Source organism: Talpa occidentalis, unplaced genomic scaffold, assembly GCF_014898055.3.
Source record: "Talpa occidentalis isolate TD23 unplaced genomic scaffold, MPIMG_talOcc4v2.1 talOcc4.13, whole genome shotgun sequence".
Classification (NCBI taxonomy): Eukaryota; Metazoa; Chordata; class Mammalia; order Eulipotyphla; family Talpidae; genus Talpa; species Talpa occidentalis.
Genome location: NW_023601322.1, coordinates 40,254,409 through 40,277,134, shown reverse-complemented (window position 1 = coordinate 40,277,134; position 22,726 = coordinate 40,254,409). Strand labels below are relative to the sequence as shown.

Sequence of the window (22,726 nt, the reverse complement as noted above, 5' to 3'; positions counted from 1 at the left end):
TCCCTAGGAAATCCACAATTCTGCATTCTGTGAATTACTGTAGGGAATGGAGCACATCCTGGCCTTAAAGCTAAAGTTTAGGGCAGTGTCAGTCTCTTCCTTAGTCTGTCTGGTAGGTTCCATGACTAGAAGAGGGTTTGGTTGAAGAGCCATAGGCTTCAAATTCTGTGACAATTCTTACTTCTTTTTTCTTTGATTCCATTTGCCTGTGATGTTTTACTGGAACACATTTTCTTCATAATGTGCACTCTCCAATACCTTGCACCTCATCCCACTGGAAAGCCAAATACAGCTCTTCCCAGGATGCACAAAACCTCCATCTGCAAAATGATGGAATTCCCAAGCTCCAGCAAAGGGGTCTGTGGCGTTTCTCTCATTGAAGGCTATCAGAAAAATAGGGCAAGAATCAACCTACATCACCTGGACACCGCCTTATGTCAATAGCCCTCACAAACACAGGGGCCAGCAGCAGCCTTTTACACCTCCTGGTACTGTACACTGGAACAGGCCTGCACGCTCAACAGAAAGGAAAACAAGTGCCGGCCCTGTTCCGATGGCAGCCGATAAGCTGCCCCGCCATTGTTCTCTCCCTTGGAGCCTTCCCTTGTCCATTCCAAGCAGCCCTGATAAGTTTGTGCACAAGGCAGGCTTGTGTTTGAGTTGCGTTGTCAAACCTATTACTCAAAGGGAGGACGTGGACTTGCTTTGGGAAGGGCAAACTGGTCTTAGGAGTAGGAGAGAATAAAGATGATTTATGATTAACTAAGTGGCTGGGCTGTTGAGTGTGGTCTCATTGACCACTGTTTGAGTCACGGTTCCTTTGTAGGATGGGTGTCTCCATGGAGGTGTGAGTTCATAGTGACCACAGAAAATACCAGGCAAGAAATGGACCCATCGGGGCATTAGCGAAGCTCTGTATGTTGTCACCCAGTGATGGGGTGATTTGATGGGGACAAACTAAACACACATACTGAATGGCTGATAGGGTGTGTTGTTAAGGATATAGGGAAACTTACATATAAAAGTGTTTGAGTGAGGATAACATCCGTCTTATCGCTCTTCACAACCAAAACCTGGGTTCCTCTATGATTTTACTAGGTAGTGAAGAAGAAACAAAAAATATAGTACATTCTCTGCCACCAGCTGGTATTAGGGCAATAAGAGGTGGAGCAGGCAATGCTGTGGTGGGTGGCTGGGTGAATCCCTTGGACTCATATATATTTTCTTTTTGGGCCTCATGAAGACATGAAATTGACAGAGTTTTCTTTCAGATCTGGCAGGACAGTAAAATGTGTAAATGCATTCAAAAAGCCAAAGCATTACACAAAAAGAAGGCAGCATTATTATTTCATTAGGTGCTCACCACAGCACCCTGGGAACAGTGTATCAGATGTAATTTGAGTAAGTGAAGGCCCAGGTAAGTGAGGGTGCCCAGTCACACAGCTGTTTAGGAGCTGAGCCGGGAGCAGCACCCAGCTCTCCAAGGGAGCATGGTTCCCAGCATCCTTCCTGATGAAGTGTCAGCTTGGCTGGCGTGCCAATGAAACAAAGTCCAGACCTTCTGAAGAAATGTAGAAAACATACGAATTTCACTTAAATTTTCCTTCACCATTTAAGAAATTAAACAGACTTTTTTTCCAAATTAAAAATACCTGGCCTGGAAACATCCTATACACAAGGGCCATTGGCGTCATCTTCCCTCTGGAGTTCCCCAGAGCAGGAACTATTCCCGGAGTGGTGTGTGTGGACTGACTTTCACCCAAATTGTAGGATCTAGATGGAATTCAGAACACCTTTTGTTTTGAAAACACTTTTATAATTTCCCAAGGTAGTCTTCATAATTTTACATCTAATATAACCCATAGTCAAAACATCATCATTGGCCAAAAAGTGATTTCCAGTATTATATATTTTTCATTGCAAATGCATGTGTGACATTTAGGATCTTTATTAAGCAGCTTTATGAGCTCAGGCAGGGGCCTATTCTCTACTTGTAACACTTTCTATTAGAAAAGGTTCATTAACATATCCAAAAAGCCCACTGACATATTTTAAGACCACCAATCTATTGTCAGTTCAAGTCTGAAAGACTCTACTGCTGTCTCAGAAGACTAATGTTCCTTATTGCAAATTTTCCTGGCACATGGGGGTATTATCAGGCTGGAGTGTGCTAAAATTTATGCCAAAAGATGGGCAAGAGAAAATCACACATCAAATGTAAAAACATATGAAAGATTCCAAACTTTCTGAAGTTTTGTTCCTGATTATTCTAAATTAGTCTTCTGTGCTTTTGGCACCCTCTCTTCTAATCTGTCAACACTACAGAAGCAAACCTAAACTCTCTCTGGTACATGGTCCTGTGTCCTTCACAGGTGAAGAAACACTTCTCGGAAGGCAGTGTATTGAGACATTTGAGCGTGACAGGGGCTCAGAAGCCATCTTTTCAGGGAAGAACTTCTCACATCTTCATCTTTCTCTGGTGTCCCCATCCTGTATCAACTCTCCCAGTCCCTGCACTAGCAGCGCACCAAGCTGGCATTCACAAAATATCTTTTGATGGAGATTTGTATCTGTTTTTGAACCATATCAATGTGGTTTCTCATAGTCTGTGCTATGTAGACTGTTTTCTCATAGTCTGTGCTATGTAGACTAAAGTTCAAAACTAGGAATCCAGTGTATGTAGTTGTTCACATCTGACTTGAACAAATAAAGGTTTGAATTATTGCCCACTCAGCTAATTTTAGACTTGGATCTATCCTCTCATCGTATCTCTCTCTCCGCTTTCATTATTAGTTCCCTTCCCCATTGCGAATGCTATTTTCCTTTTATCGTTGTAAACATTTTTACTCTTACTTGTGGACCAAGAGCCTATTAATTAGGAACTGGTCTGTAGGCCCCGATGGGAGCTTGTTTGGACTCAGCTCATGAAGCATTCTTACTCCAGTTGATTCATTATGTGGCCAGGGGCCAATGGTGCAGTTTTACTGCAGCCTTTCCATGAAGGAGACCAAGCCTGGGACTGGGGCGCACCACTGGCTTTGGCTCTGCTGAGCTTTCCTAATGTGTTTGTAAATCTTTTGAGCTCTGTAAGTAGCCCAGCTCACTAGATTGCTTAAGCACAGGCCTGGAACCCAGCCATTCTGAAGTTCTAATTTCATATTCCTCATCCAGACTTGAGTGTATCCATTTATAATGCAGTTATTAATATTAGCTCCTTTCCCAGACCCCTAATCAGGCATTTTCCTACTGAGCCACTCGTTAGGCTTGCCTTTGGGTAGAGTAACTTTATTCCCTTCTTACACATCAGGCACTTCAGGGGCTCTCCAATCTGATTCCATCCCAGTTCTTATTTCCATGCTTCTATATTTTATTCTAGCCAAAAGGGACTTCACAGTACTTCTTGAGACTGCTTTGTTTTTGGCTCAAAATCTAACCTTTCTGGGAGCTGGACCTTCAGATACATTGTCCAATAAATGGCTTCTACAAGCCACAGGCTGTTGGAGGTAAAAGGAACCAGGAGGATAAGAAAAGGTTCGAAGAGGTGTAGGTTAAGAGGCTGTGGGGCAGTGAGGAGCCCTCCTCACCCTCTCTTTGCTCTTTGGGGTTTTTTCTTACACAACAAATCAATCCTGGATATACTATTACAAGTGGTTCTGTTTTCACCTTTTGTGCATGTGTCTTATTTCCTGCTGCCATTAGGCTATGAGCTAAGATATCCCATGCTTGTATTTTAAAACAACGACTCCTAAAAGAAAAGCTTTTTCACCAAAGAGTGAGCCAGATCTTAAAAGTATGAATGAAGCAAATGTGATATTTATAAAATCTTTTTGGGAGGAAGGGTGAAAGGGCCTTTAAGCAAACACTCAATAATGGAAAAATCAATGAAAATGTTCATAGTAAAAGAAACTGCCCAATCTCTTTCTTCTGGGGTCTCACATTTCTTTACTCAAGCAACTTGTCTTCCATCTGATAGTTGAAAGTCTGCCATTGGAAAATGTCGCGTTAAGATGGCAGGACAATGAATGATTTTTCATCTTTGTCAACTGCTTCTTTTATCTGCCAAGAGATTTTCATGTTACTTTGTTTTGGATGAATACATCTAAGTAATTAACAACATATTTGCTGATGAACATTTTAAAGGAGGCTCCCATAGGAATTAAATTTCTGGGTAGAGTATTTTATTGAGTTCCCACACAATAGTCTGAGATGCAGCTTATGACAAAGGACAGAGACAGAAAAAGGGACAGATGCCCAGGAGATGTAATATGGATTTACAAATGGTGCACTTTAAATGGATTGACTGTCTGAAAGGAACTTGACGGCAGTTGCAGCCCATTTGCGCTGCTTTGTACCATCAGTCTCTCATTTTGTTTTGTTTGTGTTGATTCCATACCATTTAGACAATGAACATTAACTGCATGAACATTCATGTATGTGCAGGGCTATTCTTTGTAGGATTATTTAAAATAGAAAAATTACAAAATAATCTAGATGTTCATCAATAAATTATCAGTCAAGGGCCTCCCCAGTGGCGCAGCGGTTGAGCGCTGGGTTGCAAAACTGCCCACAGCCTCTGCAGCGCCGGTTTGATCCCCGGCTGTTCCCCGGCCACCAGAGGAGGGTCCCGCATGGCATGGACCTCTCCTGCTGCCCGCTGCTCCCCTCAGCAGTGTACTTCGGTCCTTCTGCCTGCTCTGCTCCCTGCTCTGGCTCTGGTGAATTCTCTCACCCTCCCGCGCTTCTGACTGTACCCAGTGCTCGTATAAATAAGCAAACAAATAATTAAAGAAAGTTTTTTAAAATAAATAAATAAATTTTCAGTCAAATAGATTATATATATATTCACACAGTGGAATATTACACAGCAAGAAGAAAAAGGCGAATTTATCTATATGGTTGTGGGAAGGTTTCCAAGATGTATTGTTTAATTTAAAAAAAGGCAAGATTTTGCAGCATGTGATCTTTTGTGTGAAATACACCAGATGTGTGTGTATGCTTGTATGTGCACAGACTATTTAAGGAAGAAAACACAAGATACTGGTACTAAAAGCTAATTGCTTGGGGGGAAGAAAATTCAGAGACTAGAAAGGAGGGAGATATTTTCAGTGTGAACCTTTTTGTATAGGTGAAGGCCTTGTGGCGTGTCAACCTGGCTAAACTGAACTACATTACCTGTAATTCTCTTTTCTATATGTTTCCAGTTAGAGTAGGCCTCCAAAGAGGTTATTAGGTGAGTTTTAGTGGATGGAAATAAAGGAGTACTTTTGGTAGCTTAATGCATTGTTGATCAGACCTGCAGAAGCTCAATCTCCCTTTGGGTCCTTTTTCTTCTTTTCTGACTGTGGGTTAACTCTGAATCCTGTATGATTTTCTCCTGCAAGATACCACCATCAAGCAGCAAGGATTGACACACATTTCAGTCCATACTCAGGGTTCTAGTATATACTTGTAGGTTCCTGCTTGGCCTTATTCTCTTCCACTTTACATTCATCTTCCCAAGAACTTCTGGCATCAGATGTAAAGACAATAGCTCTAGAGACTACTTTACTAGCACCTGTAATTGCATCTAGCAAATCCCTTAGAGAGACTGTGTGTTATTCCTAAAATTTCTGCTTGAATTTCCCTAATATATAATTGCTTTATTTTTCAATGAGCTCATATATTACCCATTCAAAAATCAAACAAAACTCTAAAAAAATTATTAAAAAGTTGGAGACCAAGTTCCTTTATTCAGTCATGTTAGGCATTAAAGTAAGACACCTAGTTTTGAGTTGGGAATGTGTAAAGCTGCTATAAAACTGATGGGAAAGTCACAAATTGTTACTGGATCCCCACAGCCATCCAGAGGCCGCAGGACAAAGTTATTTTGTTGAGGCTGAAGTCTGCAGGCATTTTCCCTCCTCTGGCCCCAGTAAGGCCAGCTCTAGCCATAGTTACCTACCTGAGAAGCAACACCAGCCTACCCTGGTAGGCAGGCCTGGTTGGGCTGTTCACCCTTTTATATCTGATGCAAGAATATTAAAGTGGACCAATCAGGTATAAGCTAAGTGGACCAATCAGGTGTGAGCTAAATGGACCAAACAGGTTCAAGCTCACTTCATTTGGATTGAAAAATGGAAATGATTTGATTGGTGCTAAACAGTCCAGTCAAATGCTTAGTATTGAAAATGGCCCAATCAGGCTTGTAGGGTGGGGCACTCTGGAGGGAATATAAAGCAGAATAAGAGTGTCACACTTTCTTGCTTCTTTATATGTCTAATAATTTTTTATGGCTTACTTGACATTATGGACTCCATTTACTGATAATTTTTGATTTGTTGTTTTCTTTGAAAGCAAATTTTTTTCTGGGAGGCAGTTGTAGTCATGTTTCACTTGATGGAAATGTATTCTGAGAAATGCGTTGTTAGGTGATTTTTGTCATTGTGTGAAAGTCATTGAGGGTAATTACAAAAACCTATATGGTATAGCCTGCTACACACCTGGGCTACATTATATAACCTATTAGGACTGCCATCACATATGAAATCTGTCATTGATGGAAACATCATTAAGCAATGCATGACTATACTTTCCTGGTGGATCAGTCTGATCATAGTAAAGCTTAGTTTAGCTTTTGTTAGTGGAGGTCAAGCCAAGTCTTTATGAAGGCTAAAGTAGCCATTTTTCTAAGTGTGGTCTTTCTGAAGTCTCAGCTGAATGCTTGGGATATTCAGGAAAATCTCTTTGGTCTGCTTAAAACTCCAATTTTCCCAGTCCAATCTTCAGAATTCCCTGTTCTGTTCACAAACCCCTAGAACTTTTGTCTGCTATCCCTTGCAGAATCTCACCCTTTGCCTGTGTTACTTAATATTTACCTGAAGACTCAAGGAGACTCTTATGAAGATTTATGACAACTCTCCTTTGCACAATTACCTACTTTCTATTATCCCAGCAGCTCTACTTCTCTGTGCCTTGGTTTGGAGGGTATTCCCAGCAGAAAACTGAGTGAATGTGGAGCTTGCTTTATGTGGAGCTTGCTTTATGTATTTCCCATCTTTCGAGGACCAAATCCTCGCCTGATGCCTAAAAATAGTAGTTTCATGTGTTTTGTTTTCTTTTATAGTTGTTTAAGATTATAGATTTTAAGTCCAAAACTTATTATTCAATTATGGTCAAATTTGTAAATCAGTTTCCTATATTTTTATTTCTAAATAGTATGATTATACTTATTTCATCAACTTTACACAATAAGTTTTGCTTCCTGTGATGTAGACTCTTTCCTTATCCTTATCTCATAACACAATTATATCCCAATTATGATTACATTAATATTCACATTTTCATTATTGTGTATTTGTAAATCCCTTTCACTGCTAAACAAAATTGTGTGGTCTGATCACATTGCCTTTCCTGTTCAAGTTTTATTTTTCTGAAAGCTAATAATGGTTGGCTTTTTCTTCTACTTTTTTTTTTATTTTTATTGAGATAACATTGATTTACAAAACTGTATGTGGTTTAGGAAAACGGGTTCACATCTTCTCAGATGTATGTCACCATCAAAGCAGCCGTAGTCCTTTCCATAGACTATTGGGTCCCCTCCACCCTTTCTTCTCACTCTCTCCTTCCCTCTCTAGTAATCTCTCTCTAGTAGTCTCAATTCTGCAGTTTTTGGTTTAGTTTTGTTAGCTCCTTTGTTTTCTTTCTCTGTATTCCACATAATGAGTGAAATCATCCTCTAGTTTCCTTTAAATGTAAGTTTTGCTTCACCCACCAATAACTACCTATTTTACTTTTAAGTGTAAGTGCCTCTTAATTATTTTTTTAAAAAAGATTTATTTATTTATGCATGCAAGGACTGGGGTACAGGCCAGAGGTGCGGGGGATGAGAGGATTCACCAGAGACAGAGTGGGAAACAGAACAGACAGATTGACTGAAATACACTGCTGAGGGGAGCAGTGGGTGAGCCAGGAGAGGTCTGCTGCACCATGTGGGTAGCTCCCTGGCTGGCCGGGGATCAAACTCATGCAGCAGAGGCTGCAGACAACTTCATAGAACCATGCTTAACCCCCTTTGCCACCAGGGAGGCCCTAATTTTTTACTGGAACCTTTGTCATCATGCTTCAGTCTGAAACGGTTGCTTAGTTGACCTGTAGTTATATAACCATGGGATTATCATGGGAACTCCCCTTCACTTCCATCCTAGGAATTTCCTTCCTTTTCTTCTCTGCTTGATTCTTTGCTGTCTAGGTCCATATTTTGTTTTTGTTTTTTTTTTTTAACTTATTTCTTTATTTTGGTGGAATATATTCTCCAGTGGCTTCCCAATAAAGCATGCACATGAAGTACCATTTTCCTCTGTGTCTTTTAACATCTAAAACATATCTTTATTTTACTATGTCAGTTGACTGATGATTGATTGAATATAAAATTATAATTAGGAAATATTTATTCACAGAATTTTGAGGGTATTACCTCATTATCGTCTAATAACCATGATGGTATTAAAACATTTGATCCCATTTTCACACTTGACTCTACCATATGACTTAGAGTGCCTGTCTAGAAGCTTTTGTATTGTTTTTTGTATTTTTTTGTGAAAAGTTGATAGTGTCTTGGTGTGAACCTTCATTCTTTATGCTTGTCACTGGGCTTGTCAATATACTCATGCCCTTCAACTTTTCTTATATTATTTCTTAAATTATTTTCTTATATTATTTCTTATATTATATTGATAATTTCTTCCCTTCTTATATTAATTTGCTGGGGTTACCATAACTAAATACCACAGGCTAGGTGGCTTAAACAACAGTAGTATATTATCTCATAATTCTGGGGGTTGGAAGTTCAAGATCAAGGCAGTGACAAGTTTGGTTTCTTTGAAGATCTCTCTCCTTGGCCTCCAGATAGCCACCTCTCCACTGTGTTCTTATTTGGCTTCTCTGTGCACAGGCATCCTTGCTGTCTTTTCTTCTTCTTCTAGAAAACCAGATATACTGGATTCGGGCACTACTTTACCAACCTCATTCAACTTAATTATCTCTTTAAAGATTTCCTCTCCAAGTATAGTTATTCTAAAATACCGAGAACATATAAACATTGAGAGGACACAGTTCAACCCATAACACCTCTATGTAAATTTTTTATATATTTCTGGAATTCCTTGTATTTGGAAGTAGAATTTCTTGGATGGAGCCTTTTTTTGTTTGACTTCTCCATTGGGCTACTGTCTAGGTTCATTACAAGGAAATATGGGGAAGAAGAATGATGATGGTGAGGAGTTTTTGTCTGACTATGCAGTGAAGAGTGGGGGGACTAGCTACTTCTACATAGAATTTCAAGCCACTCCTCTGTTTTCAGTACCACTTTTTTATTCCTACCTTCAGCATTGACCGCTGTCTCTGATATTGGAACACTCCTGGAATTTTACAAAATTAAAGCTATTGCTGCCTATCTCATATGCCACAACCTGCAAAATACTTATGTTTGACCTTCCTCTTTTGTGCTGAGTCACTTAGCATTTCTCCATTCACTTTGCCCTTCCTATACTTTTGTTTGAAGTTACAGATCTTTTAGTTTGACAGATTTTCTAATTCTGTTTCAGAATAAAAGAATTCTTTTGACAAGAGAAACAAGAGAAAATGCCTTTGCTTGCCATTTTGGAATCAAAGGTTTGAAATTTAGTTTCTTTCCCTCTCTCCCTCTTTCCTTTCCTTCCACCCAGGATCTCAAACACTAGAAATCAAATGATTCATATTCCTCATTCTTCATTGTTCACGTAGTCCACTATTTTCACATTGATGCAGTATGGTAGACAGAGACAAAAAAGAAAATGACAAATTAGCAAGCAAATACTTGTAGAGTTACAGAAATAAATACAATGGAGAAAACGAACATGATGCTGTAAAAGAGAGTCAAAGAGGGAAGTTGGGGAGGTAATTAGAGAGAGGCCAGGGAAGTTTTCTTTGAAAAAAAAAATGCCATTGATGCTAAGACTTGAAAAGGAGTTGGCCTTTGAAGAGGTAGAAAGGGTGTTTGAAGAACTGAAAGGAACTCAGTGAAGCTGGAGTGTAGCAGACAAGGAGGTGTGTGGCTCCGGATGAGATTGTTCAGGTGGAAACGGGGCCAGTCCTACAGGGTCTTTTAAACCAGCTAAGAACTTGAGATTTTATCTGAAGTGCAATGGGAAGCTATTGGTGGTGGAGGATCAGAGGGAGGTTTAAGAGGGAGAGTGATGTAGTTTCTTTAGCCATAGCTTTAAAGATACCACTATATATGGAGTGTATGAAATAGATTGGGAGTTCCAAGGAAGAGTCAAAGTTGGGGGGATAGCCAGGGGACTATTGCAGCAGTTCAGGTGGGTGGGTGATGATGGCTTTGACTGGGCAGGGCGCAGTGAAGATGGAGAGAAGTGGATGGACTGAGGGTTTACTTTGGTGACAGACTAGACAGGATTTGTGAAGAACTGGATGTGAGGGAGAAAGAAGTAGGGATTTATAGACAGTATGCATGGGAGCCTGTAATCACCTCCCCTGGCCACCACGACTTACATCTGAGACAGTGGCTTCTTTGTCACTGTCCTCTGAAATGATTGTTTCACGTAAGTCCACGGCATCTGTGCTGAGGGGCTGGGAGCATTCTCAAATGTGAAGACAGGAAATGAGATTTTAAAAAGAAGTCAACACTTATTTCAAAGTGTTTCTCCCAGGTTGTAGGAGAAATAGTAATAATTGAATGACAATGCTGCTGCTGCTGCTGCTAGCAGCTGGCACTTGTTCAGAGGTTGCCATGTGCCTGGTGCCCAGGACACCCTATGAGAGGTCAAGTATCTCATCCTAAGTCAGAGGTGGCAAGTGCACGAAGCAGGACGTGACATCGGCAGCCTGGTTCTAGACTGTTGTTTTCCCCATTCTGTTATTTAATTAATTCTGACTGTAGAAAAACACATCTCACCAGAAATTACCATCAAGCACCCTTTTTGGGGGTGGAACTAGCAAGATCAAGTTCAAATATAACCAGTGACAAGACAGGGTTTAGAATGTTAAAGTAGAAAAAAAAACTACCTCCATCACTAACAACCAACCAAACAACAAAAGCCTGAACAATTGAAAACAGTCTACCCTGGCTGGCCTTAGAAGTAAGGATTCGTGTCAAATGACTCCTGAGTTGGGTAAGTCACTCACCTCATCACAGGTAACTGAGTCAGCTTCTTAACCTTCTTGTTGGAGTTAATCATTAACTGGTCTGATTTCTGCAGCTTGTAGACCTTAACTCTCACCTCAGGCCCAGGATAGCCTGGGACACCACCAACCTTGGAGATGGCAAGGCTGTACGTTTTTAATTACAGGGAGACACCCTTATCTCTGGCCAGTCCTTTTCTCCATTAATTTACACCTTCCCTTATCTTTTCCATCTATTGTCTCTTTGCCACAACCGGCCTTTTCCGAGGTGTTCCTGCGCTGTCACTGCATCTGAGTGCAGGCACGCCTGTCCCTGGGCTGACCCCTATGGAGCCTCATTTGTCTCCTGCCAGCACTCCCTACTCCTGACCTGTCCAGGCTCTCTTTGATCTGCTCCCTGCTCCCCTCTGCCTTCACCTAGAGTTCTCCTTTCTCTCTTTTGGGTGATGTCCCTGCCCATTCCGGGAATTCTCCTGACTCTGGGAGACAGTGTTTCTGGGAGCAGGCCCCCCCCCCACCTTTGTTTCTCCAAAAGGATGGGAAGGCAAGAAGGGGAAGGGAGTCCTTTGTGTAGCTAGAGGAATGGGCCTGTGGGCTCACAGTCAAAAGAAAAGGGGGGCATGGGAGCAGGCGTGCCAGGCTCCTACATGTGCAAGGGGCTATGTGATGTGGTTGAGATATCAAACTCGAGAAGATCTCTTTTGTTGCTGACCCACCCTCCCTGACCTTGCACTTTGAGAGTGGGGAGGCAGGAGAGGGAACTCAGCCTTAGCAGGCGGCAGGTTGAGTCCTGGTGGCAGCAGGTCTGTTAAGGAGCCCGGTGCCAGATACCTGCTTCTTATATATGTATTTTTTCTTTCATATATTTGTCTCTACCTTGGTTTTAGGTAACCCTCAAAGCGTCCTCTTAACCTCCCCTGTTTCCAGCCTGCTTCAAAGGATGACTGTTGAAAGCCATAAGCATTTCCATGTCTCCCTTTCTCTCTAGGTGTCTCTTCAGTCCGGAATTTCTCCCTGAAATGCCAGTGCTGGGCCGGTCTTGGGCATTCTGCCACCTATAGCAAATAGAAAAAGAAAGTGTGTTCTTACTGTCGCCACCAATGTTTGCTGTGGCCTGCAGTGGGGGACGGACTCTGGCGGCGGGCACACCTGCTTGATGGAGGGAAGACTCCAGTGCCCGGGAGGGGGCTGGTCAGGAGGCTGGGAAAGCGCCAGACCCCCTTGTTCTACCAAGGTCTCTGAGGACTACTGGGCAGCTCTCTACAGTCTTCCAGTATTCAACTGCAGGTCAAAAGCTTGTGATGAAAATAAAACAACAAAGAATCCAGAATTCTGGAAAGACACACATAACTGTCACCCATAGGTGCCCCAGAGGAGGCTGAGTGGCTGGAGAGGAGAGGAGTAATCTAGTGGGTGGGGCAGATGAGGATGACAGAGGCAGACCTTCGACCTTTGTTCTGTCAGAGCAGGGGGACTGAGAAGGTTTGAACAGAGAGGTGGCACAGTTGGAAACAGCTTTCCAAAGAACTCTGGCGGTTGTTGACGAATAGACTGAGGGGGTGTGGGTAAGAGTGGAGAGACATCTTGGAGATCATTGCCACAACATAGGGACACAATGATGGCTTGGAGCAGGTGGTGGGGCTGAAGGTGGTAAGAAGCTGTGAACTTCTGGGTGTATATATATATATTTTTTTTTTTTTAAAGATTAATTTATTTTTATACAAGACTGGGGTACAGGCCAGAGGTGCTGGAGGGTGAGAGGATTCACCAGAGACAGAGCAGGGAGCAGAACAGGCAGGTGACTGAAATACACTGCTGAGGGGAGCAGTGGGCAAGGCAGGAGAGGTCTGCTGCGCCATGTGGGTATCTCCCTGGCTGGCCGGGAATTGAACCAGCGCTGCAGAGGCTGTGGACAAGTTCAGAGCGCTGCGCTCAACCCGCTGTGCCACCGGGGAGGCCCTTCTGGGTATATTTTGAGGGACTGGGGTGACAGGACTCTGAAGGATTGTGTGTGGTGTATGAGAGAGAGAGGAGTCAGGAAGGGCTTCAAGGGCTTGTCCCAAGCAGCTCAAGAATAGAATTGCCTTTGTTACAAAGGTGAAGATCTAAAATCATCTCACGTGCCAGTCTGCATTCCCTTCAACTCTCCAGCAGCTCCACGCGTGACGGAATGGAAGGGAGGAAAGCTGCTCTTGGCTCCTGGCATGGAGCCTCACACGTTGTGAGCGAGCAGTTTGGAAGCAATGAAAAAGGGGAAAAAGAACAGAGAAGGAGAGCAAATATTTGCCCAGTGGTATCTGAGCAGACCCTGGGCTTCCGACGGCAAGTGGGCCTACGGTTTTGGACAATGGCTCAAGGAAATGTTGGGGTCAGTGGGAGCATCCACATTTCTGTGGATTGTCCTTTTGGCGTTTGGTCTAACTTCATTTTAAAAGTTGTAAAACTTGTAATAATGCCTATGAACAATAGACTGTCACAGAGATGGTGTAAAGATAAATGAGCTTGATATTTCTGAACAAATTCTAGAATAGGCGCTATATAAAAGCAAGGTAGTATCTAGGAAAAGAAAAAAAAAAAAAAGCTAGCCAGCTTTGCTTTTTCATCACTCTTAGCTATTTGAACTATGCTTGAGGACAAAGAGGTTGGCAAAGAAAGGACATTCACTAAAGTCAGGGACTTTACACATTACGGAGTTGAGCAGTTCTCCATTTGGAGTCTAGGAACTCAGTTTACAAACATACACAACTGATTTTGATTGTCTGGTAGCTCAGGCCTCTGTAGTGTGAGCTCTGCATTCAGACAGCATGGCTTCCTTCCCTGCCTCCTGCTGTGCCAAGAAGGACAAGTTAATTTCTTTCTAAGCCTTTGTGTAGTGTCCTCCTCTGTAAATGGTGGGTAGCAATAGTACCTGTCTCATGGAATACTTAGAAGAATCAAATGAAGAAATTTTCCTGATTTAGCTTAGCATGGTGCCAGGTACATGGCAACTGACAAATAGCTATTAATATTAATATTATTGTTAGTATTATTAATGTCAGCAGCAAAGTAGGTGTTGTAAGTGGGAGTGCTAGGAGCAATATTTTAGAGTGATAGCCTACCATGGAGGAAAGAGGCAAAAAAATGATAAAAAAATCATAAATATAATAACAATAATTCAATGTCAGTGTAAAGGAAAACAGCTCAATGTACTTCAATAGTACTGGGAGGCACTATGCTGTACCATGGTAAAATGTGTACTCACTATGTAGCTAATAACACACTGAGTCATCAAGATAATGTTCAGTACACTATTTTACCAGGCAGGGAAGAGCATGATACAGTTATTTAAAACAAAGTTTTTGTGCAAGCACTTGTGTGAATAGATTGTAAACCAGTAATGCCAAATAAAGAAACTCTCTTCCTTGAAAATATCCAGGACTTACCCAAATGATGATTTGAAAAATTATTTACATGTGGGATATGATTGGTTTTGGAAAAAATACTTTTAGAGTACATCATAGTCTCCTTATAAACCAATAATACTGTCTCATGTTTTAATGTCAAATATAGAACTCTCAATGAGACTTAGCATAGCGGGTTTCTACTTAAGTGGATAATATTAATAGAAGTGTGTGGTTTAGAGGCTTCGCAGGGTATAAGCCAGAGATGGGACTAGTTAGAGGTAGTAGGATTTCCAGCATATTCACACACACACATCCACACACCCTGTCACATAGCACTTATCTTAGGAAAACATATTTTCAAGCCACAAATTGGGACCTATCAAATGAGAAATACAAACATTCTTAAGGGGAAAATAGAATATTTATTATTAGGACTTCCTGGCCCCTCCAGTCCCCTACTGGTTCTTGCCTCTTGTGGCAATTTCCCATTAGGAGAAGATCTTGGGTTTTCGGGTCAAGCGAGCCTTCCAAGTTGGGGTTTTGGGCGCATTTCTTGCTCCTAGTCTATTCCAGCAATTTCCCTCTGGCCCTTATGTACATCACCCATTGGGCTCTGTCAACCTAAATAATTACAGGTTGTTTCTTTGTGGGTGGTAGGGACAGGTATCATTCCTCTCCAGCCCCCTGGTCCTAGTAGAATTGGGTCCATAACAGGCACTCAATAAATGTTTGTTGACTGGGATTGAATTAGCAAGCTGAGAATTAGCAGAGCTCCCTCACTTCCTGAGCCACCTGGGTTAATACCTCCCGGAGTGCCTCAGCCCAGACAAGCTGCCTGGCCCTGTCGCCAGTCTTATCCTCTGCCCCCATGGGGGCCAGGCTGGCTGCCTTCTTCCTCCTGCGGATGCTGAGCCTGGTGTTGGGAGTGTCCAGCCTGTCCCTGCTTGAAGGCCATGGATCTGGCTGAGCCATGTGGATTGCCCTGATGCAGCATTTTCCCAAGGCTTGGCTGTGCTAATTACTCCTTCCCTCCTGGTGTTAAAACCTTGGACTAGAAAATGAAATCAAGGGAGGGGGTGTGGAAGGGCAGAGAGGATGGAAAGGAGTTAATATGCAGAACAAGGTCACCCATCTGCTGCTGCTGCCCGCACTTCTTATCTATGACGCCACCAGTTCCAAGGCCCCTTCTTTTCACGCAAACAGTTGAATCACCTAAAATGATAAAATTAACTAAATTCTGGCCTTCTGCCTTAGACATAACAGAGCTCGCCTTGATATGGAGGCTGCCCTGATGGAATGAAGCGTCTCTCTTCCTTGCCTCCCTGATGAAGCAGAGGAAACACAAGTGCTGGTGGGGAGGCTATCAGGACAAGTGGGCACAGATCTGCTGCAGGTCACAGGCCAGTAGCAGTTCTCCTGCCTGGGTGGGCAGACATGCATGTCTGCCAGGTTCTGTTTCCTGGGCAGGTGAGAGACAGACCTGTCGGCTCCAACTCTCTGGCAGGACTGTGACAATACCTTGTCATTCCACACCTCTGCAGGGGAGAGGGGATGAGCTTCCAGGCTCCTCCAAGCCAGAACACCTGGAAGGCCATGATGCCTCAGTGCAGTGACCCCCTGCATGGTCTGCATACCAGGAGGAGACACAGGGAAATGCATGGCCAGAAAAATAAAAAGCATAGAAGGGTAAGGCCATTATCACTACTGGATCAATACAATCTAGAAGTAGTGTGATCCTCGGTAAGTCATAGAGTCTTAATTTTCTCAACTGTGAAATAAGAATAGTGACTACTCTGCCACAGGTTGAAGGAAATAGTATATTTAAAGGTTCTACACGTGCTTGGCATATCATGGTGCTAAATTAATGTTTGGCTGTTGAATTATTGCTAAGCAAACCCTTAAAGAAATATTAATGCAACTACGAACCAAACCAAAGAAGCCAAATTAAAAAGTAAAAGCAGGGTAAAGCTGATGTATAAAAGACTTCTGTTTTGTTTTTTTAAATAGAAGCATAATAAAGCTGCTATGTTCTTTCTATTCTCCACCCTTCCCTCCAATTTTGTTTGGGATTCAGTTGACATAAAGCACTCTTTAAGTTTAAGGTGTACAATGTAATGATTTGATATGTATATATATTGCAAAATGATTGTCATAATAAGGTTAGTGAACACCTCCATTACCTAATATAATCACTTGTGTGTTTGAGCTACTCTTTCAGCAACTTTTAAATATAGCACCCAGTATTGTCTATAGTTATACTATTTACTAGATTCCCTTATTCATCTTAAGACAGGTTGTTTGTAACCATTGACTAACATCTCCCTGTTTCTCCTACCCCCTATCTTCTGGTAACCACCAGTGGGTTCTGTTTCTATGGGTTCTACTTTTCTAGATTCCAACATATAAGAGAGATCAAACCATATTTGTCTTTTTCTGTCTGACTTATTTCATGTAGCCCTTAAGATCTGCCCATTCTATCACAAAAGGCAAGATTTAATCAACCACCAGAAAAAAAATACATTTTGTAATATAATGCTACATCTAGGACATCACATAAAATTAGTACCTTTGATCTGCCTCACTTAAAAAAAAAGACTCCATGATAGTCCAATGCATGACTATTCCAGGTTTCTAATGGTTAACAGGTATGGATAAGCTTTTGCTATGTCCAAGGTTGCTATGTCCAACCTTGTGACTATGAATACCCTTGCACTGATTTGTTGGAGCACATACATCAGCATCTCTGTAGCTCTACACTTTCCAACGCTATAATTACCAATCTTGGTGAAACTATAACAGGTATACTTTTCAATTTTGCTGAAAGGAGAGCTAGTACAATTGGTGGTAGAATTCCACAGCTGGTTCCACTAGATTATCATTTATATAGTCATATATATATCTATGATTGCATATTGATTACCTACTGTGTGCCAGATACTGTTGCAGGGAGTTGGTTGGGATACTGTTGCATTGGTTGGGGCCCACCAATGAATAAAGGCAACCAAAATCCTTGCCTTCATAGAGGTGATAGGTTAACAGTAGAAAACAAACAACAATAACGTAATAAATAAGGAAAATACATAGTATGTTGGGAAGAGTTAAGTGCTGTGGAAATGGTAGAACAATAGAGTGGGGGTAAGGAGGTATTAGTCTTCCATGGCTGGAGAATGATCTTGAAATTCTCAAAGTTTTACAGTATACAGCTGTGTTTAAAGAAAGGCACACAGTGGCCAAGAACATCTTTCAATTTGATTGAATGGAATTAAAATGAATAAAGAGCTCTCTTACTGGCTGGGGCAGCCAACTATCACTCCCTCCTTGGGGAAAATTCCAGGAGGCCAACTTTCCACCTAAAACATGTGACCTGCAGTACAGGACGAAACTGTTGTGTTCTTGCAGATGGTCACTTGATGCTGTTGTCACATATGGAGACTCCAGTTGTCAGGAGCCCCAAGGGTGGTTGGTTTTCAGGAAAAGCTAGTAAGCCAACTTATCCTTATTCTGTTCCACATAAACTTATATTTTCAACCTTAACAAAGGGCAATTGTGTGTCTTTTCCCTAATAGTTTCTTTTAAAGTTTTATTTTGTGTTTCCACTCTCTTGAGATGCTGAGTCTCAATTTCCAATAGTCAGAGTTGTTGGTCCTTTTTAAAAAATTGTCAAACTAAGGAGTCTGGGATTTATTCTGAGGGCAATAGGAAACATTGAAAGGTTTTCATCAGGTGAGAAATGAGGGCATATTTACCTTCTAGAAACATCACGGAAGGAGCAGGGAGAGAGGATTGATTAGAGGGATGCATGGTAGCAGGGAGGGAAACCAGACCACTTAAGAGGGGGGTGGAAAAGTGTCCAGCCAAGGCAACTGGGTGAGGTAGAGAGAAGGGTGGGCAAAAGAGATGCAGGCAATGGAGGAAAATGTCTCTGGAGCCCCTGAAGTTGCTGGGGCTCTTGGCTGCATCCCCTCTCTTTGCTGGGGGTGACTGGATGAGGCCTTTACCAGGACAAAAAATATTGGTTGGTCAGGCACATGTTAGGGAGTGGCTGTAATGTTTGACTTTGGTGAGGAGTCTGGGCCAGATGGAGCAGTTTTCTGGGCCTGGGGATGTGACATTTACCAGCTTAGTAGATACTAGGAATGTTACATGCACAAAAGAATACCATTACAGCTTCCAAGTTCTGCCAGGTGGGAGAGAATGTCTACATGCTCTGTACAGCAACTAAGGCCAAAACAGGGACTGAGGCTGGATGCTGCAGGAATATGGCCCTTAGGTCAATAGCAGGAGAACTTCTAATAGGACTGTTACAATCCTGTTGCAGGGAGTGGCTGACAACCACTTGGTACTACAATAATGAATCAGAAATGGTAACAGTGGTCTCTGCTTTCAAGAAGCTCACAATCTTGTAGGAGATTCCATAAGTGAAATGACCTCTGACTAGACTTTATGTCCACTAGGTACATACAGTAAAAGGAAAGATTAGCATGAATTAGAAAGAAAAAATGGTAACTACCATCTGGATGGGTAGTGTAGAGCTGGTCTACTAGATCTGTGGATTGGGAATGGGTGAGGACGGATTGGGAGAGCAAAGGGGGGTTGGTGGGCCATCAGGAGGGCAGCTTACAGCCCAGTTGGGGCAGGTCACACCTCTGCTTGGACTCTTCTCTCTCACTCAAAAGTAAAAGCCAAGGGCCTTCCAGTGACCTTCCAGGCTCAATAGGGTCTGTACACCCCTGGCCTAAGTTGTGCCAGCTACACATGCTTTCTAGATGTTCTTTAAGCAGACTGTGTATTCTCTGGCCTCCAGGTTTTACCTATTATAAACAGTGCTGCAATACACATAGGGGTAAAAGTATTCTTTTGAATCAATGTTTTTGTGTCCTTTGGGTAGATCCCTAGGAGTGGAATTGCTGGGTCATATGGTAGCTCCATTTTTAGTAGACTGAGGAAACTCCAGACAGCTTTCCATAGTGGTTGGACCAGTTTGCACTCCCACCAGCAATGCAGCAGAGTTCATTTTCACCACATCCTCGCCGACATTTGTTGTTTCTAGTTTTTTTGATATGTGCCATTCTAAAAGAATGTTATTACCTCACAAGTCAACAAATGGAGTATAAATAAATATTGTGGGTTGGAGGGATAAGGATGAACTTTGAAGTTCAGCCTTCTAAGGCTCTGGGATTAAGAGCATAAACTATAAACTCTAGTCAATTAACTATTTGGATTTAGACTGTAGCACACTGATATTAACTGTGTGACCTTGAGCATTGAACATCCCTGCCTCAGTTTACTTGTCTATAAAATGGGGATAATATTAGAAATTTTCTTAGAGCATCTTTATAAGGATTAAAGAACATAGGTGAACAGTGCCTAGCACACTCTAAGTCCTGTTCAAGTTCACACTAAGTCCTGTACAAAATCATACTAAGTGCTGTAGAAGGTCAACAACTTTTCAACTAGAGTTGGTGGTTTTGAATTCTGGTTTTGGTGTCCAGACTGACACAATTTTTCTGCCCTCTGTGAATTTCAGTTTTCTGATTTGTCAAACAAATAAGTCTGTCTTGCAGGACTGATGAAGAATTTAGATAAAATTCCTTGTGTGTGGCACAAATTCGAGCTGTGTATAAAATGTATAAAAGTGTATTGAATGAATAACAAGCTTGAATCACTACCTAGAGTGGATTTGCAGTGAATGAGCCTTCCAGGGGTGTAAGCAATGGAATGATCAGAGGTTTGGTTGGCGTGCTTGCTAAGACTGGGCATTCTCAGATTTCAAAGAAAAAAATAGCTTATGGGTCAGCAGAATGAGGAAAAGTGTTCTAAGTTAGATGAATTGACAAAGAAAATCTCCAAGAAAAGGGTTTTTATTTGCTGCAAGGAGAATTGGAAAAAAAGAGCTGATGAGTTAGGAAGACAAGTTTTCTAACACCTTGAAGTTCAAGAATTCTTCTTTCTACTTATAACCCTTAAAAAGAACATTCCTATGGGTGTGGTTTGTCTCCTGTCCTCCACAATTAGATCCTGAAAAGAATCTGATACTAATACAGGTGATGGAGAGTTGAGAAAATGGACCTCAGAGATGGTTGGGGTGATTCTGGTATCACTTTCTTAAGTTTACTTAGAGGTTTTCAGGAAACTCTTTGGGGTAAGGAAAACTACCTTAAAACTATGGGCAAACTTTCAGTGATTCTGAGAATGTTTTTCCTGAAGGTCAAATTCCTCAGGGAGTCTGGAACCCTATTTATTTGTTTACATTTATAAGTACTACTTTTATTTATTTTTTAATAAAAGGTCAATACTATTTAAGTCTTTGAAATATAATAGGAAAACATGAAAAACAACTGACATACTTTTTTTCTTAGGAGTGATGTTGGATAAGACCAATAACTGATCAATTTTGTTATAAACAATATTAAAGTATAATTGGATAGTTTGAAATATGCAACAGAAGTAATTTGAATAATTTGAAAAAGTTCTTATCATAGAAATGCCATGTTTAATTACTGGAAAGTATGGGAAAGCATTGTATGATAAGGTGACATAACTGATTTATGGTAAGTTATACAACTGGCAATTATTATTTTAGCTCTTGGGACTCTAATCCTCTTGATTATGGTATCTATTGTTCTCACTCATGGGAGGTTGTTTCTTTTCCTTATGTGGTCTCTAATTTTTTTTAAAGGAGCTAAACTTTATGGAGGATTCCTCTCCTCCCGTTAGGAGAGGTAGAGAGTGATGTGCCGAAAACTCAGGCCACAGGAGATTGTAAGGGAACACCTTTCGAAAACTCCTCTAAAGTCTTTCAACACAACCACAGGCTCTTTGCCAGAAGGCCAAGACCTAATGCTGCCAGTTCCCCATCTGCCCATGGGAGGTGGTAGTGAGGGACTCTGAGAAAAGGGAAGAACCCTTCCTGGGATTCAGCTGAACAGGCATGCTGTCCACACTCCTGCTCAGGAATCTTCATTTCACCACCGAGATGAGAGGGGAGGTGTCAGAAAGATTGCCTACCCTTTGCTCCCATAGTCTCTTACCTGTGGGTCCCATCACCCTTTGAAAGCCCAGGGACATGGGGTCCCCTCCTTTGAGCAGATCTGTAGGCACACATGGCAAACTTCACCAGCAATGTCTGTACGTCACAGACTGGGGGCCCATCTGCTGGTCTTAGTTAAAAAACCATGCTGTTGGAATGACTGTTTCCTCTGCCTTACATTGTTGTCCATGTTTGTACAATGGACTTAAATTATCTTGGTATTCTCCCTGGCCTCAGAACAGTTTCTGGCACATTCTAGGAACTCATTAAATATTTGTGGAATTGAATCCCCACCTTAGCTACAGGGACAACTGCTTTCTTGTTACTATAGAAAAACTGGGCTTTTTTTTTCTTCCCTCAAATGGAATTAATATACCTCGAAGGGAGAAAAATACCGGCCTGCAGTTGAAAACAACATGTGTTAGGTGGGGCATGCACAACAATAACGCTTTTGCTCTTGCCCTTCCAGATGCAGGCAAACTACAAGGAAATAAAGCACACAGCAGATCTATAACAAGGTGATCTTTAGATTTTTTTTTTCTCTAACTCTGAGCTGAGCACTTGAATAATCCTGGTTTCCGGAGAGCAGACTACTGTAATGATAATCCAGGAAGTAAATTGCTCTTTGAAAAGCAAGGAAGAAACCAATCAACTAAGTATTTATTTATATTTAATGCTCCGGGGCTTCTGTTTCCAGCTTTGAAGAGTTCCTGGCAAACGTTCCTTGAAGTCATTAATCCTAGGGGCAAATCTAAATGTCTTGCAGACTGTCCCTGGTCCCTGGAGCATGGCACACCGTGTTTATGACCCGTGGGCTTTCCAGAAAGACAGGAACGTGGGGAGGGAGGAGTTGGTTGCAGTGGAATAGGGAGCAGCTCTCCTTTGAATCTGTCCTGGAATCTTTGGTCAGAAATGAATGCTCCAGAATTAATTGATTTATTTTTTTGAAAGGGGATGACCTGCACATATCCTTCAGTCCTGAAGTCAAACTGACCCATTGAGTCTCGGCTCCTGTCTTTCTCCAGTTTATGTCTGGGGACTCCTGTTCACTGACATCAGCTCTGGCCCACCTCAGGGTGACTGGCTCCAAAGACACTTTTTCTTTTTTTAAAGATTTATTTATTTATACGTACAAGAGCTGGGTTACAGGCCAGAG

At 41.8% G+C, this 22,726-nt stretch overlaps 2 long non-coding RNA genes across 3 annotated transcripts in view; one reads left to right on the top strand and one right to left on the bottom strand.

Moving 5' to 3' along the window:
- The window catches only part of LOC119243146 (uncharacterized), a 45,003-nt gene extending 22,925 nt beyond the window's left edge, over positions 1-22,078 (top strand). Inside the window, exons 3-4 of one of the 2 annotated variants that reach the window (XR_008551384.1) lie at positions 16,082-16,226; positions 22,040-22,078. This is a non-coding gene — a long non-coding RNA (uncharacterized LOC119243146). Of the gene's footprint in view, positions 1-16,081; positions 16,281-22,039 lie in introns of both variants that reach the window. The other variant, XR_008551385.1, reaches the window with a different exon arrangement.
- LOC129145599 (uncharacterized) lies at positions 9,605-12,578 on the bottom strand. The gene is made up of 4 exons (XR_008551382.1): positions 12,307-12,578; positions 12,034-12,212; positions 10,528-10,616; positions 9,605-9,763 (listed from the first exon to the last, which is right to left on the bottom strand). It is a non-coding gene; the product is annotated as an uncharacterized LOC129145599 (long non-coding RNA).
- Positions 22,079-22,726: the final 648 nt, after the last annotated feature.